We start from the raw sequence: 14,314 nt of genomic DNA, 5'->3' as shown, positions 1-14,314 counted from the left end.
CTCCTTGCTCGTGTTCCAAATTACCCAATCTTCTGATATTGATGTTCGGGTACAGGCGGCTTCGGTGTTGCATGCTCGATATCGGTTGTTGCAGCGCGCTAGGTTGGTTGATCACCCAGATATCCCGAGGCAGCCCTGCTTTGGCTATAGGGACCCCAGACTTGGGGGCATTAATCGCCTCGACATTGGTTTTGTTCACACTCCCATGTCCTTTCTCTGTTGGTGTTGCTTGTCCTGCTCCCCTGCTCCTGGCTCCCAAACATCTGAGGGTTTCAGAGTCAGGATAGGGTTTTGACGGTAGTGAGACTTGGGTGACTTCGAGGACTGCCCCCTTCCGGGTCAGTGATGGAGGCATCTTGTTCTGTTTTAGGTAGCAATTTTTGCCATTGGGAGTTTGTTTTGTTATGCCTACCTTTCTGAGTGCCAGACCCCAGTTGATGGCAGACATGGAATGCTTCCAAACACATGGGGGTTTTTGTAGGCCATTGCTCCTCGTTCCTCTCTGAGGGGACCAGGTTTTAGCTCGTGGTCTCTGGTAGGCAAGAACTCCATCGATTGATGCCATGATCTAATACATACATATCAGCCCCATAAGTTCTTGGGAGCCTCAAGAGCTCACCCAGAAAATGGCATTTCATTACATTTAACGCTGGTTTTTTTTCAGATTCATGACTTTTTCATCTAAACCACTTATAATGCATTTTACTTTTACTCTATACATTTTTCTTTTCCATATTTTAAACTCATTCATTCATGTTTCTCTTGTTTATTTTATTAATGCTTTGCTTTAAGTGACTTCTTTTTACTTTGGTTTATTTTAAAGATTTAAGTCTTTGTTGTCCAAATTCAGCATTGTTTCAAATACAGCTAAAGTTTATAACCCCATCATTCACACCCTTCTCCCTCCCCATTATCTACCAGTTCTTGTGGGGTATCAGTTGAATATCACTCTTAGCTATCAGAATATCTTCAGATAGAAGATTGGAAATTCAGATATCTTTTCTGAATCTCCAATTTTCTCCTCTCCATTTATCAGTATCACAAAACTCTCTTAGGTATTTTTTAATGTGTTGTGCTTTGCTTTATAAAGACTTTCTGTGAGGTTCAAGAGTCATAAGTTTTCCATCTTGAGAGCATGATTCCTTCCAAGTATACCCCACATTATTTTTGTTAAGACTACCAGCTACAAGTGTTTACACTGGGCAGTTGACATAAATGTCTGCTTCCAAATACAGTCCCAAACTTCTCAACTCCCTCACTTCTTGTTACATCATCTCTGTGCTTTGTAGGAAAACACAAAACTTTAATGTTATCCAACATAATTGTTCTTGGCTTAAAAAATATAGGAATTGCTATCTAAAAATTAATAAGCACCTTCTTAATGCTATTTTCTGGGGGGTAGCCCCTTGTGGCTCCCTGAAGCTACTATTTCTGATTGTGTATCATGCTACAAGGTCCCATCAGTCATGGAGTTTTATGGCCTACTAGGGACCTAGAGTCAGAACCTGGGCCCCCCATCCCCACAGAGGCACAGGGGAGCAGTGGAAGTTATTACTCTATTAAGTTATTCATTTTTTCCATCACCGAGGAAGGCACCCAGAAAGTCAGCAAAACAAAACAAACTACTGTTGGCTTTAAAGGAGACCACAGCCTCCAGAAATGGCTATAGAACTCCCCGAAAAAATGTAAGAATTTTTTTTTTTTATTAAACTAATGCAAGCTCGTTCACCCCACCTTCCCCTTCATTTGGGAGGAAGAGGGAGGCTGCCACGGGTCACTCAGCTGCTCCACCCTCAGCTCTCCTCTGATGATAGTGTTTGTCAGGTGCTCTCTCTCTCTCTCTGGCCCCAGTAGTGCTCTCTTTCTTGTTGTGATATTGCCTTACTGACTGTTCTTTACACCTCTGTGTTGTGTGGGGCCAGGGTTATCTTTCCTGTGCACTCCCAAGTGCTGCCAGGGTCATCTTCCCCGAAGTGTTTGTGTGATGTTCCTTTGGAGATCATCCTCACTTGTAGTGGCCCTTGGTTTGGGGAAGGGTGGGTGTCTTTGGCTTGTGTCTTTCCTCAGGTTGAAGTGTCTTGGCTGGTGGGGTGCACTGGTTGCACATGTGCTGCACTGAGGTAGGTATTCCCAGTCACCTTAGCTAGGTTGGATTAAATTAATATGCATAGCGCTTTTAAGAGTACCTGCATAGCATTCCTATGCATGGATGCCCTGTTTGGAGGCAGTTGAGCCATTTGGTCTTTCTGAGGCGTCTGGGTCTTCTTTCCAGCTTTCAAGCCTCTTCTTTCAAGCCTCTCCCTTGACTCTGTCTGTCTCTCCCGGACTGTGGGCGTGGATGATGGCTCGGCTTCGAGACCATTTGGTGCAGTTTCTGGGGCTTGGGTGGGGGGGGGGGAGCCATTGTGAGGCCCATAGGTCCCCTTTTGGCCCTGCTGTTCATTCCTTGTGCATGCTGTAATTACCTAAGTGAAATTACCTAAGTGTAGTTACAGGATGAGAGCTACGCTCGTGGTGTCCCGTCTTCCCAGCACTCTTTGGCTTATAACGCCTTGAAACTACTGACAGTTTTGTTCTCCACCACCTTCCCACCTAACTTGTTCCAACCATCTACCACTCTGTTTGCAAAAGTGAATTTTCTTACATTTCTTCAGCAGCTTTGTTTAGTTCGCTTAAATCTATGACTTCTTGTTCTTGACGTTCCAGGTTTCAGGAATTCTTCCTTAACAATTTTGTCGATTCTCGTTACTGTTTATTTGCCATATTGATTCCATTTTTGTGTCTTTTGGTCTCTGGCTCTTGCAATTTCTGTAGAACCAATCCTGTTTCCTAGTTCTGCATCTCTGTTTTGGTATAAATTTATTTGTGCCATTACAATATATTTCACAGAACTTGACTTACATTGTATTTACTTCTTTGCCCAATAGCAAGTCTTTCCAATCAAATTCCTTAAAGAGCCTTCTAAGTTTCCCATAACATCCTCTCCTGAAATCAGGTTTTTCAACTGATTTATCTTCCTCATTTTCTTCTAGATTATAATGCACTGCATACTTTATTCCCAAAAAGACATGGTCACTTTTGCCCAAGGTGGGAAGGTACTGAATGTCAAATATATCTTCTGCTTTCCTGATGAATATCAAATCCAGCATGGAAGGAACACCCCCCTTCTCTCATCCTCGTAGCTTGTTTAACATGTTGAAACATGAATTTCTCCTGGATGAAGTTCACGAATCTATAGGTCCAAAAATTCTCTGTTCTGGCTTCATAGGCCTCCCAGTCTAAGGATTTCAAGTTAATAACACTTTCCCTGTCCGATAACGCATATTCCGTCATAAAACCAAAAACCGGAGAGTGCATGACGACGTAAAAGGCGTCATTAATTTAATTTAAAAAAAAAATTCCATTGATTGTCCGAATACTATTGGACTTGTTTTAGAATGCGCGCCAATGTCTTCCCATTCTCTGTATACCCCACATGGCATCCTGACCCTGCCGTGTAGGTGCCCACCCCATGCTAGAGGCTCACTGTTCTCGTGACCTCGCTCGTGACAGCCGCAGCCTCCCCTCAAGCTGAAAAGTTTCCCCATTCTGGTTATTTTATCTCAGGTACTTTGTTGTTTGGGGCCTCACTCAACCATATTTCTCCACCCGAGGTTTCATCCAGGCTACTCCGTTTAGTGACCTTAGAGGGCTGCTGAGACTAGGTGGTCCTTGAGGGACTTGCTTCTCCTCCACACCATCATGGGCGGTTCCTGCGGGAACCTGTGCCAGGAGGGGTGGTCACCGTAGTTGCTCCTAAGCCAGGACCACATGTTCTGGAATACTAATTTGAGTGGTCCTGCTAGACCCGTGAAGAAAGTTGCAGGGAGGACACCCCGGTTCAGGGGTGTTCCTTAAATAACACAAGCTCAGTGAGATGGAATGCCTGCTTTAGGGGAAGGGCTCCACTTAATGAAGTTCACAGCCACACTAGTTTACTCTCTGACCTCAAACCTGTAAGGTTAACCTTGGCTTAGTTGCCATATCTCATTTTCACAGATGATTAATAACTTAATCCTGTACTGGTCATTGAAGATGACTTAACTATTATTTAAAAACAATTGGAAAATTATCTAGATACTTGAGCAGAGTTGATTAATAACTACAATACTGGATCATACTTGAATTTCTCTAATTTACTGAATTACCATAGGCAGTACTTAATTTCTGTGTACTGGAAAATAGTTCCCATCTTCTAAATACGCCATCTGTCCTTGTTGACTAAGAGGAATTGAATCTTTACTTTAAAATGACGTTAATTTATTCTAAATACTTGACAAAAGAGGTTATTAATTATTTACTTTAATACACGAATTATTCTCATAAATTGGTGAATTTGACACAAGGAACATGTGGTGCTCCTTGTTTCCGAACATAAGCTCTAATCCCTTGGGGGGGATGACCCTTCCTAGCCTTTCAGGTCAAATTACAAACTCACAGCATATTTTTACAAACGGCATATCATACCTTCTAGTGAATGACAGCTTTTAATATTAGATCTATAGCCGTCCATATTAACAGTTCTACTGTTATAATAGTAATTTTTGTTATATGAGTATCAAAAGTTAGAGTTAAAAAATTAAACCAGTAACTCTCTACTAGAAGTATGGAAGATAGATCAGTCTTAAGATTCACTCTTAGAACAATAATTTAGGTCATAGATCATTATAATCAGAATTGGGCAGGTGGGATGATTGGGTGTCATTTCTTCACTCTGTGCACCCAGCAATATTTGGGGACCTGACTGTAAAAATGATTTACATTGTGGGAGGGAAAGCTATGAATCTGTAACCAAAGAGTAGGATGTATTCTGTGTCTGTGCTATAGAAGATTTAACATAAAAGTAATAAATACTTTGAGTTCCTTTTTCATTCTGATCATTCAAGGCAGTGATAACAAGTCAGCAAAAGTTTAAAGTCAATAAATTTTATGGAGCCATCAGCTTCAGCCGTTTACAAAGTGGCCACAAATACATGTCAGTATAATGTATTCATTGCCTTGCTTGTGGGTACTTGCCACCCTGTTCTGGATTTCTTGTATGTACAGTATTACATTTGATGTGGGAATGATGTAATTGGTGGAATCTAAGTATAAAAATTACATATTTTTAATTTATAGACTTGAGATGTTTATTTACCTGTAATACTTGTTGCTTGGCAAGATTTGGTGTTCATACATACATACATACATACATACATACATACATACATACATACATACATACATACATACATACATACATGTACACACACATGTACACATACACTTTTCTGCAGTAAATTTTTTAATATTTTAATTTAACATTGTTTAAAATGTCTTTCTTTCTCAATGTAAATAAAAAAATCTTAAGGGAGCCTCCCTGGTGGCTCCATGAAAGTTTCTTGCCAAGATTGCTCCATATTAAAAGACCACATTAGTTACAGGAGTCTTATTAGCCTACTGGAGACCAGAGCCAGAACCTGGCCCCCCTTGAGAGGCACGGGGAATAGGTGACAATCTAGCACCCCACCAGAGAAAACCTACAGAAAGTCAGTAAAGCTTTACAAACAACTGGAGGAAAATAAAACTTCAGAACTGTGAAACAACTCTGCAAATGATTCACTCAGATCGTGGGATTTCTCAAACTAGCTTGAAACTCATTAGTAACGATTACCACCACCAGGTGGTTCAGCACCAGCCCCTCAGTTGGCACTCCAGATTAGTTCTGTTGGTGACGATGTAGGATGAGGAGTTACTGACAGTGCTTCTGGTCCATCAGATCGTGCGCAAGCCTACTGTCTTAAGCAAAGTGCTACTGTAGCCATCTTTGGAATCTGTTGTCCTGCAGGGGCCATTTGCTTTTTTGTATTGTTTCTTAATTTATTATGTTGTATAATAATGTTTCTTATTTTTCATAATTTAGGCTTCATGTGCATGTTTTGGTTCCAGCCTGTTGTTTGGGCCTTGGCTCTTGTAGCATTTTGGGCTGCATGCACTCAGGGTTTTCATCCCTGTGTGCCCATTAATGCTGCCCTACAGAGTCAGAGTTCCCTTCTCTGGTAATTACCTAAGTGTAATTACCTAAGTGTAATTACATAAGTGTAGTTACATGAAGAGAGCTATGCTTGTGGTGTCCCATCTTCCCAGCACTCTTTGTCATATACAACGTTTTGAAACTACTGACGGTTTTGGCCTCTACCACCTTTTCAGTTAACTTGTTCCAAATGTCTACCAATCTGTTTGCAAAAGTAAACTTTCTTATATTTCTTCGGCTGCTTTGTTTAGTTAGTTTAAATCTATGACCTCTTGTTTTTGAAGTTCCAGGTCTCTGCAATGCTTTCCTAATCAATTTTATCGATTCATGTTACTATTTTATGCGTAGTAATCATATCACCTCTTTTTCTTCTATCTTCTGGTTTTGGCATATTAAATGTCTCTAACCTCTCCTCTTAGCTCCTACCCTTCAGTTGTGGGAGCCATTTAGTTGCATGTCTTTGCACCTTTACCATTTTGTTGATGTACTTACCTAGTTGTGTGCACATCTTAAGATATACTTCTTAAGATATGGGGACCAAACAACCACTGAATATTGCAGCTTTGGTCTTACAAAGATAGTGAACAATTTCTTTAGTATTTCACCATCTATTTATTTAATAACAATTCTGATATTGGAAAATGTAGCAGAGGCTCTTTGCACAATGTTCTTTATGTGGTCCTCAGGTGATAGTTTTCTATCTAGAACCACCCCTAAATCTTTCAATGTAAAATTTTTATAAAGATTTTTCACATCATTTGTAGGTTGTGTGTGGTCTATGTTCTCATATTCCACATTCCATAACATGCATATCTTCACATTAAATTCTATTTGCCAAGTGGTGCTCCATACACTTATTTTGTCCAGGTCTTCTTGATGGGTGTGATAATTGTCTGGGGTTTCTTATCTTCCCTAGTATCATAGCAGGATAATCAAACATGTTCATATAATTCTGTATTCCATCTGGTAGGTCATTTATGTAGACAATGAACATTACTGGTGCAAGAACTGAACCCTGTGGTACACCATACTCCACTCGTGATATTTCCCCAGTCCGATACAGTGCCTCTGATTATTGCCCTCAATTTTTGTCAGAAAATGTTTCATCGATGTTAGAAGTCTCCCTGTCACTCTTCCAGTATGTTCCAGTTTCCAAAACAACCTCTTATGTGGAACTCTGTTGAAAGCCTTTTTTGAGGGGAGCCCTTTCAGCTCCCTGGAGCTAACCCGGGATGATATGAATGTATTTGACCCTGGCATCAGTCAATGCACGTGGAGTTCTAGGCCTACCAGGGACCACAAGCCAGAACCTGGCCCCTTCAGAGAGGCATGAGGAGCAATTTTCTATAGAAACCCCTGTGTGGTTGGAAGCATTCTATGTCTGCCATCGACCGGGTTAGGCACCCAGAAAAGTAAGTGCCCCAAAATAAACCCCTATTCTGGTTAAAATATTGCTACTGAAAGTTGAACCAGTGGACAGAACTCCCCAAATGAAAATGAACAAACGAGTAAACAAACTTGATGTCACCACGTCACCGCGTCGTTGTCTGTGCAACCCCCCCTCCCCTCCATGGGAGTGGGAAGGGGGAGCCCCAGACCCCCAAGCCGGCTATCCACCCTGCAGTTCTGTGGCTGATGTGAACTGGCAAGGTGTGAGAGCTATGCTACTTTTGCTAACTACTAACTAAAAGCTAACTACTTTTCACAAAATCTCTGGACCAAGGGGTAGTCCTTCTGGATTGGAAATATGCAAATGTTAACCCCTATTAAAAAAAAAAGGCAGAAACAGCTCAGTAGAAAACTACCGGCCGATCAACTTGACATCACACATCTGCAAGCTCACAGAGAGAAACCTCAGGGAGGGAATCATTCACCATCTTTCAGTGAACAATCTTGTAAAATCAACACAACATGAGTTTGTTAAAAATAAATCCTGCTTTATAAACCTGCTCACATTTTTAGAAATGGTAACCAGCTACTCAGACAAAGGACTTCCAGTGGATGTAGTATACATAGATTTTGCTAAAGCTTTTGATAAGGTGCCACATGAAAGACTGACAAGGCATTTAGAGGCGCATGAAATAAATGGTAGAATACTAGAATGGATTAAACAATGGTTAAAACAAAGAAAACAAAGGGTCGTGCTAAATGGGAATGAATCTGACTGGAGAAATGTGGTGGGTAAGTAGGGTATCACAGAGGTCTATTTTGGGGCCAACCTTTTTTGTTATACATCAATGACAGATGAGAATATGATAAACCACATGTTGACCAGACCACACACACTAGAAGGTGAAGGGACGACAACGTTTTGGTCCGTCCTGGACCATTCTCAAGTCGATTGTTAGAATGGTTTCTCACAATCGACTTGAGAATGGTCCAGGACGGAACCGAAATGTCGTCTTCCCTTCACCTTCTTGTGTGTGGTCTGGTCAACATACTTTAGCCATGTTATTGTGACTCATCGCCTGCATAAACCACATCATTAAATTTGCAGACGTCACAATGATTTATGGTAAAGTGGGAAATGAAGACGATTTTGAAGCCTTACAAAGAGCATGAACTCCACAAATGATTAGAAGACTCAAATGCTTTTTGTGTTGACAAATGCAGGATCTAGCATGTGGGGCATAGCAACATAGCAACCCCACATCACAGGTACCACAGTAATAACATTATATTGCAGCAGATTGATGAAGAAAAAGACCTTGGAGTCAAAATCTACCATTCACTGAAAGTTGTACAACAGGTAGGAGCAGCAGTCAAGAAAGCTAACCAAACCCTTGGAATAAACAAGTGTACCTTTGACTTTAAGGAAAAGAAGGTAGTGATTCAATTGTATAAATCTCTGGTGTGACATCATTTAGATTACTGTATCCAAACGTGGAGACCTCATCTTCAGAAGGACATAGCTGCTCTAGAGAAAGTGTAACACCAGATAACAAAAATAATTCCAGAGCTTAGTCACTTCATACCAGGAATGATTGAGGGTCAATGGGGTAACAACACTGCAAACCAGGCATGACAGCACAGATAGTGTTGAAGCTTTTAAATTACTAAACAATTTGGAGGATGTTGATCCGGACAATTTCTTCAAAAGGTTCAGAAGTAACACAAACAAGGAACAATGGTTTCAAGCTCAACAAGCCACAATGTACTACCAAGAACAGGAGATGCTTTTTCACCCACAGGGTTATAAACTCCTGAAACTGCCTACCTGCTGAAGCCATAAATGCCAAAAAACTGTTAAATTTTAAAATCCAACTGGAAAAAATCATCAAGGCAAATGGGGTGGGACCTTTGACAAGCCGCTGGCTTCCTGTCCTTGTTGAGGCCACGAGAGTGTTAGTGACCCTTGGGTAAGGTAAATTCAAGTAAATATTATCATCAAATTACAATTTGATCTTTCCTGCCAGTGTTGGAATCTATTTCTGGAATATGTTCAAAAACAGAATAGCACTAAATGAGTGGGTTGCAAGGTACTTCCTTTGAACAGTATCAGGGACAGGTTTATGTGTTAAATAGGTATACATGTTACACTGTAGGACAATGTATGGTTCCGGTATTCAGTCACTATTGTTTGTAAATTATGTGTACAGTACATATATGATTATTCAAAACAAAGTGTATAATGTGTAAACTAATAAATGAAGCCATGAAAATAAAAACCATCCAACATAAATAATTTGTGTCCTTTCCCCTTACCATGAACTGACAAACTGCCTATCTAGTGTTGATCCACTCACTAATCCTGCAACCCAGCCATTGTATACAACATTTTATAAGAAATTTCTGAGAGGGCTCCCAAGATGGCTCCCTGTTGCTAGCTGCGTGAGATAGCTCCACACTTGTTAAATTGCACCCGGCTCTTATGAGTCATTAACCACTGAACTGTGCAACGCGCCTGCAGGCGCTCGACAGGGGGTGACCAACGTGCCTCCGGGATCTTATAGGTATAGCATATGATTCAAGACTCCCGCAGCTACATGGGATTCACATCAGCTTCCTCAGGGCGCTTGTAAACAGACACCATTTGTTTTTTTAAATTGTGGGCATTATTCCCGGGTGTGAGAGCCTCTGTACTGAGTGAGCAACCAAGGCTGGTGCATGCAGCATGAGCTCAGAGCACTGCTGTTCAGCTTGTGACCACAGCATCGCTAAATAATGTCAAAATATGTTTGTAACTGGTATTATTTAGCCATGATAGTATTACAGAAGAACCTGAGTGTGATAATGACTGTGTACAATGTTCAAATATCAGTGAATCAATGCTGTTCACGATGTTCACAGCACTAGCCACAGCCCCACAGCATTATTTCGTCCATCTAGGAATCTTCAAACGACTTCTTATGTTCCTTTACAAAATAAATTTGTGGTAAATTATTCATTTACAGGATTTAGTGACCAGGATTGTGATAATAGCAGGATTGTGGTGATAATTAGCACTGTGCATAGTATTGTGGGAGGAGCAATTTTGGTGAGGGAGGGAGGGAATCGAGGTAGCGTCACTGTGTGGCAGCCACTCTTGTTTTGTTCACCATACTAGCTTAGTGGTTTGCTGTGGTGAACACATATGTACATGGGTATATACAATGTGTGTATATAGTGTAATAACAGCAACAGGAGTATGTAGGGAGGAGCCATGTTGGTGAGGGAGGTGGCGTCTAACTCGTAGCTTCGTCTGCTGGCTGCTGTGTGATTTGTTATGCAGTGTATGGTTGCCATTGTGCTGTTTGGATACAATATAAGTTTAGTTGCATAGTTATGGTGAATAAAATATGTAGATACTTATACATAATGTGTGTAGTGTAATAAAAACAATAACAGTATAGTGGGAGGAGGAATTTTGGCAAGTAAGGTGTAGGAGTGAGGGAGGGCTGGGTGGGTGTTGCAGCTAACACTTGCAGAGTTCTGAGTGTGTTGATGGTGAATGTATATAGTGTGTAAATATGTTGTAAATATACATAAATAAACATGAAACATTGGATATATGATCAATATATGTGGACACATTTGTGACACATATATAACATTGTCTTGGGACAGTACAGATGTTCTACTGCCATAATATTGTGTACGTGTTCATTATACATAGAATTTGGCAAGAAAAAACAAAATGAATATATTTAGAAATGTACGCAAAAAATGAACAAAAAAATATTTGTGGCAAATCGTGCATGTTGAAACTTCCTCCGGGAGTCTACGTCACAGGTGACCTCAAAATCGTGACATCACACACCATTTTCCAGACCTCATTGCGGCCAAAGTAAGTTCAATTTCAATTTTTTGTTTAAATATCTGTGATCAGGGAAGTGTATTTAACATTTTCAAAATATTTTTTTTTTTTTTCCAAGAATTTTAACCTACTGGAGATGAGAGGCCAAAATCTGGTCCCTTCACAGAAGCACACAGAAAAAAGGGAGAACGCAAAACCACTGAGGAAACAGCCACCAGAAAGGTGAGCAAAACAAAACAGGCAACAACAACAACAAAGGGAAAGTAAATAAAACAGAAAACAAGAATGCAGCATTTAACTAGTTCTGCTACTTGTTTCACATCTACACCAACAGGTGGCAGCACTGGGAGCTGGTGGCTCCTAAGTGGTGATCCACTTCAGTCATTACTCCATCTATCTCCTTGCCTTTTAGGGTTTGGTTTTTGAAGATAAGGGCTGGCCATTCTTTTGGATTTGTCCTGCAGGGGTCCATTTTCTTGTGTATTTTTTTCTACTTGTAGTAGTATTGTTTCATGGGTGCATGTTAACTTGCCTCACTTTTTGAGTGGATTCTGCAATGATAGACTCAGTCACTTTGTGGGGGAACTGTTTTCTGTAGGAAGCCCCTTCGACTCCCTGGAGCTATCGGGCTGATATGCAATTCATTAGACCAGGGCGTTAGTCATAGGAGTTCAGCCTACTGGGAACCATGAGCTAGAACTTGGCCCCCTCAGAGAGGAAAGCCCCCCCCCCTCCATGGTTGGGAGGTTTTCCTTCTCTACCATCGACCGAGGCTAGGCACCCAAAAAGGCAGGCATAATAAAACAGACCCCACATGGTAAGATAAAACCCCGTCAAGACCCAGGGTTTGCCGCTTTGGCTGCCATCTTCAGCAACATGTCTTGGGCTGATATTCGCATGCTGGGATTTTGGAGGTCAAATAGGGTCCAGGGCACCCGTTATTTGGTCAACGTTCCTGATCCTGGGTGTATGTGTTTGGTTTTGGGTCGCAGGTTGCAGCCAGTTATCTCGCCTTCGAGTTGTGGAGCATGTGGCAGCCGCCTCCAAGGTAAGTCCCTCTTTTCCTTATCTTTGGTTATGTAGCTCCAAGGAGCCAAAGAGGCTCTCCACAGAAAACCAGCATTTTCTGGGAGAGCCCTGGAGGCTCCCTGACACCCTCCCTCCCTTCCTCCCTCTGGTTGGTAGTTTTCGTGTTGTTTTTATACTTTGCCTCCGAATTGGAATGGCTGGGTCGCTGGCGCATGGGGTCCGGGGTTTGCCCTCCTCCTCCTGGGGGGGGGGGGGTTCTGTTCAAGTTCTGACCAAGTTCTGGCTCATGGTCCCTGGTAGGCTGAACTCCTTTGACTAATGTCCTGGTCTAATGAATTCTATATTAGCACGATAGCTCCAGGGAGCCTCCTGGTCTCACCCAGAAAATTGTGTTTCATTACATTCAACGCTAGTTTTTTGCAGCTTGGTGGCACCACGGCTGCCCAAGAGTGATCCCCTTTGTCTTCTTATAATTCGGAGTAAAAGTAAGAACATAAGAACAAAGGTAACTGCAGAAGGCCTATTGGCCCATACGAGGCAGCTCCTATCTATAACCACCCAATCCCACTCATATACATGTCCAACCCACACTTGAAGCAATCGAGGGACCCCACCTCCACCACGTTACGCGGTAATTGGTGCCACAAATCAACAACCCTGTTACCGAACCAGTATTTACCCAAGTCTTTCCTAAATCTAAACTTATTTAGATTTACTTGGTGGTTTCTTCTTGTTCTATGTTTACCCCTCTAATTCTTTCCTCCTGCACTTCTGGTGAGGTGTGTCAGGCCTCTTATCCACCTTTGCTCCAGGCTCAGAAGGATTTGGTGGGTTTTGTTGTCTGGGACTGATGTTTCTTTGAGTGTAGCTGTGCCTTTTCTGAAGGTTGCTCTTTCACTTTTGCAATGGAGGTAGTTGAGTCAAAGCTTCTCACTGGAAATCCACTGTTTAATGAATTTACTTAGTTTCTAAGACAGAGCCACAGAGATTTTACAGGAAAGGTTGGTGAGGATTGAAGGATCGTTGGGTTGACTGCATTTATCTGGTTCTTAAGAAAGGCTTTTGACACAGTTCCACATAAGCGGTTGTTCTGAAAACTGGAACAACTAGAGGAGTAACAGGCTTCTAACTTGGATGAAATATCTTCTGACAGAAAAATGAGGGCAGTAATCAGAGGCAATGCATCAAACTGGAGAAATGTAGTGAGTGTAGTACCATAAGGTTCAGTTCTTGCACTGGTAATGTTCATTTTCTACATAAACGACTTACCAGAAGGAATACATACTTATCATCATCAGCCATGTTCATCTGACATACTAGGGAAAATAAAAAAAACTTAGATGTTTGACATGCCCTTCAAGAAGACCCTGGACAAAACAAGTGTATGGAGCACCACTTAGAAAATGAAATTTTATGTGAATAAATGCCATTTTATGGAATGTGGAATAGGAGAAAATAAACCACACACAACCTACAAATTATGTGAAAAAGCTTTAAAAACATTTTAATAAAGAAAGAGCTCTACGGTTGGTTCTGATATAAAACTATCACCTGAGGACCACATAAAGAACATCATGCAGAGAGCTTGTGCTACACTTTCCAATTTTAGAATTGCTGTTAAATACTCAAACGGGGAAATACTAAATAAATTGTTCACGACCTTTGTGAGATCGAAGCTCGAATATGCAGCAGTTGTATGGTGCCCATATCTTAAGACGCACATCAACAAAATGGAAAAGGTGCAAAGACATGCAACTAAATGACTGTGGTACTGAAAGACAAGAACTACTAGGAGAGGTTAGAGGCATTAAAATATGCCAAAACTTGAAGATAGACTTAAAAGAGGAGATATGATCACTATGTAAAAAACAGTAACGGGAATCGACAAAATTGATTGGGAAGAATTCCTGATAGCTTAAACTTCAAAAACAAGAGGTCTTAGTTTTAAAGTAACTCAACAAAGCTGCTGAAGAAATATAAGAAAATTTACTTTTGCA

At 41.2% G+C, this 14,314-nt stretch overlaps 1 protein-coding gene across 19 annotated transcripts in view; it reads left to right on the top strand.

Moving 5' to 3' along the window:
* LOC123763958 (cAMP-regulated phosphoprotein 21) overlaps positions 1–14,314 on the top strand; it is a 257,113-nt gene that overhangs the window by 158,500 nt on the left and 84,299 nt on the right. The gene's annotated exons all lie outside the window — the stretch shown is intronic.

The sequence above is a fragment of the Procambarus clarkii genome, chromosome 23, assembly GCF_040958095.1.
Source record: "Procambarus clarkii isolate CNS0578487 chromosome 23, FALCON_Pclarkii_2.0, whole genome shotgun sequence".
Lineage (NCBI taxonomy): Eukaryota > Metazoa > Arthropoda > Malacostraca > Decapoda > Cambaridae > Procambarus > Procambarus clarkii.
The sequence above is the reverse complement of the archived record's forward strand: the minus strand, read 5'-3'. Positions and strand labels throughout refer to the sequence as shown.